The following is a 3375-nucleotide window of genomic DNA, read 5'->3' as shown; positions in this document are numbered from 1 at the left end:
TTAGTAGCGAATTATAACCGGCCATGGCGGCAGACCGACCACTCAGGGGCCGAGGGGGCGGGATTTGCGGGCGCCGCGCCACACCACGCCTGGCCGGATGCCACACTCAACCGCGGCCAGCTGAATTTTTCATGCGGACTGGCCGCATGCCTGTGTGTGCATGTGTGTGTGTGTGTGTGTGTTTGCGTTGGGGGGTGTTTTGTTATGCTGCGGTGGTTGGTGTGTGATGGTCGTTAACGCCTCGTCAGCTTCGAGAGAGAGGGGGGGGGAGTCCGCGAAAAATCCGTATACTACATAATCCGCTTGTGTTTTAAATAATTCCTGCGCAAGCATGTAGTAGAGAGGGGGAAGAAGGATTGGTGAGAGAGGCGTAGATGGGGGTGGAAGGGGGGGTCTTTCGCTCCCTCTCTCTCTAACAAACACCCACAAACACAAGTAAACACCTAATTGTCTTCTGTCTTCGTTGAAAGCGCGTGTGGGTGCTGGGTGGGAAAAGGATAGGGACGTATAACTTTGCTTGGACGAACGGTGGCAAATACAGGTTGTTAAATACATTGTTGGCGGGTCATTTTTGGCGCCTATGGTGATTTAATATGGGAGCGTGACCACATAGTGGCCATACCACTGTACGACTTGGCACTAGTTTTTTAGTGGGTTTTCCATTTTTCCCCTCTCACTGTTCCGAGTGTGTGTGTGAGAGGGAGGGAGGGTAGGAGGACCACATCCCAGAATTGCGTCCGTGTCGTCGTGTCCGCTGCGGCCGCTCCTTCCTCCACCAGGTGCTGCGCGCTGCGGCCACAAAGGTGAGCGTGACCCCCCCCCCCTCCCTCTCCACCGCTCTGTTGACTTCTTGACTCTTTTCGGGAAAAAAAAGACAAGCTGCACACAGAAAGGCCTTCCTACCTCACAAAGCACCGCGCGACTGCTCCGTTTCCATCTCCGTCTCCATACGATTGCTGTTTTCTGAAGAGGTGTGCAGAAGGAGAAGAAGGGAGGAAGAGGAGGAGGAGGGGTGCGACATGAGGGTGAGCAGCTGAGGTCGATATATAATGGACTGCAGATGGACTGCCCGGGCTGGGGGGCTGGGTAGGTGGCTCGTGCGGCAGCAGCGGGGTGCGCTACCTGGATGAGGCCGCGGCCCCACTGCTCCTGGACACGCTCGTCGTCGTCGTCCAGCTGGTCTTGCGGCGGCGACACCACTCGCCAAGAACGTTTTTCGTACAGCAATCCACAAGACGATGTGGATGTGCGGTAGTCCCCTCGACTGTTTTTGCTCGAAACTTTTGCCGTTCGCGGTGTGTTCGACAACGCGTATAAGACCGGTCGCGCGGCGTGCCTCATTGCGAGTTTGTTGTCGACGACGACGATTATGACGAGCATTACTTTGATGACGCTGCTTTACATACACACTGCGCTGATGAGCGCTGCAGCGCTCGACCGGCTGTGGAGCTCGGGTGACACATAAATCAAGGGCACCGCTTGTACTGGGTGTGCATCCCTTTGTACGAAATCACAACAGACGGTGTGGGGCCAGGCAAACCGTCTCCCTCCCCCTTCTCTCTCTCTCTCTCTCTCTCTCTCTCTCTCTCTTTCTCTCACCTATCTCTTTCTCTCTCTCTTAGGTAGCCGCACGGATAGGCAAACGGATAAAAATGAGGTTCGCGATAAAATTTATGACTGTCTCGTGATTGAGGTATTCGGGCGACAGGGCTCTCGCGGCAGCAGAAGCAGTTTGATCGTCGGGGAGGTGCAGGCGGGGCGGGGAGGGGTGGGGTGTGTGTGCATAGACACTTATGATGTATTGTTGTTTACCCCCTTCACGGACAACACAAACAGACGTCCACGTAACCAGAGACGCGCCATTGCGTGCCGTAACAAAATGACACCAGCGCGCGGGAGGGGAAGTTGCAAAAAGTTTTTTTTAAAGGGTATCTTGTTTTTTACTTTCAGTTTTTGGCGATATACATGTAAATGAGCTCAGTTACTGAACGTCTCCCGTTCTTATGAATCCTTTAACTTTCCAAACGTCTACAGTTCTCAGCCGCACGCTCAGTCAACTTTGTACTGCAGCAAAAAAAAAATTAATAATATTTATCACAGATTTTTGTGTGTGTTATTTCCGCTTTAAAATAAAAGATACGGCCGTGTAGTACATAGTGGCGCACTTTGTGTTGGTTGCGGCAGGAGATGGATGGAGAAGGGCAGAAACAATTCTCTCGGTTTGTTGCGGGGGGTGGAGAGGAAAGAAATGGACGAAGGGATGAACGCAGTTGAAATAAAAAGGTCCTCCGAGTGCAGTAAAACAGAGAGAGAGGGGGGTCTGTGTGTTGGGGGAGCTTGTTGTGGCATTTGCGCCCCTCCCAGAGGACTTTGCCGGCCGGTCCCGCGCGGCTCTGCAGTGATACTGGGCATGATTGTGCACCCCCTCCCCTCCCTCTCCTCTCTCCCCTACCACCCTACCACCCCCTCTTCCTCCCTCTCCTCTCCTATACACTCTCCGGGGAAGTGACTGAAGGGCGTGGCAAATGGTCTCATTGCCATGCACACGCCTTTTCGTCACCCCGCACGCCCGGCGATCATCCTTGCCCTTTACCCTCACTCGACACTAGAAAAAAAAAGCTAGGCACAAGAAAAGCGGAAATAATTAGAATTAAATCGTGGCTTTCTGCTGTGTTTTTTTGTCTTCTTCTTGTGTTATTTCGTTGCGTATGATCGTGGTGGGTGTTCCGTGTGGAGGGAGGGGGGGGGGTGCACTCTCTGTTTCCACTCTGTTGGCCGCCTAAATGAGACGAAAGGCTCATTAGATCCCGCGCCTCAGCAGCAGCAGCAGTCGCCGCACTGGCTGCCAATTGGCGCCGCTGACTTTCAAAAGCCCAAAAAGTCCAATCCGTGCGGGTCGCGGCCGCTCCGGCTCTGGCCTCCGGGGAGAGGAGAGAGGCTAGGGCCCACAGCGTAGAGAGCTGTCGGTGCAGCTTCTGCTGCTGAGAGAAACGGGGAAGTGATGACAGACTGAAAAATAAAAATTCGAGGGACTGAAATTTTATCTGGCGCTGTTAGAGTCTTTAAGCTAGCAGGAATATGGACTTGGGTTTTTCTAAAAATCAGCAATACGCATGTTTATACTGCTGCCCATTTGGTATTTTATATCAAACGAAACTACACGGAAAAGTTTTTAAAAAAGAAATTGATCGGGTAATGCCTCCCTGTGGAGAATTCTAACGTTTAAGATGACGAAAAAAAAATTATCAGCACCGGTCTGAGAGTGTGTGACGTGAGCCGACAAATGGCAAAGCAGTGTTCGCGTATGAGTCGTGGGGGAATGAGTAATGCCCCACACACGTCTCGCCTCCCCCTTTCCCCTCCTCCCCTCCTCCC

General features: G+C 52.8%; 1 protein-coding gene across 1 annotated transcript in view; it reads left to right on the top strand.

Annotated features, from left to right (window-relative positions):
- The window catches only part of LOC113212089 (uncharacterized), a 14233-nt gene that overhangs the window by 1372 nt on the left and 9486 nt on the right, over window positions 1–3375 (top strand). The gene's annotated exons all lie outside the window — the stretch shown is intronic.

Source organism: Frankliniella occidentalis, unplaced genomic scaffold (genome assembly GCF_000697945.3).
Source record: "Frankliniella occidentalis isolate FOCC.00 unplaced genomic scaffold, Focc_3.1 Scaffold37, whole genome shotgun sequence".
NCBI lineage: Eukaryota > Metazoa > Arthropoda > Insecta > Thysanoptera > Thripidae > Frankliniella > Frankliniella occidentalis.
Note: the sequence above shows the minus strand (reverse complement) of the source record. Positions and strands in the feature narration are given on the sequence as shown.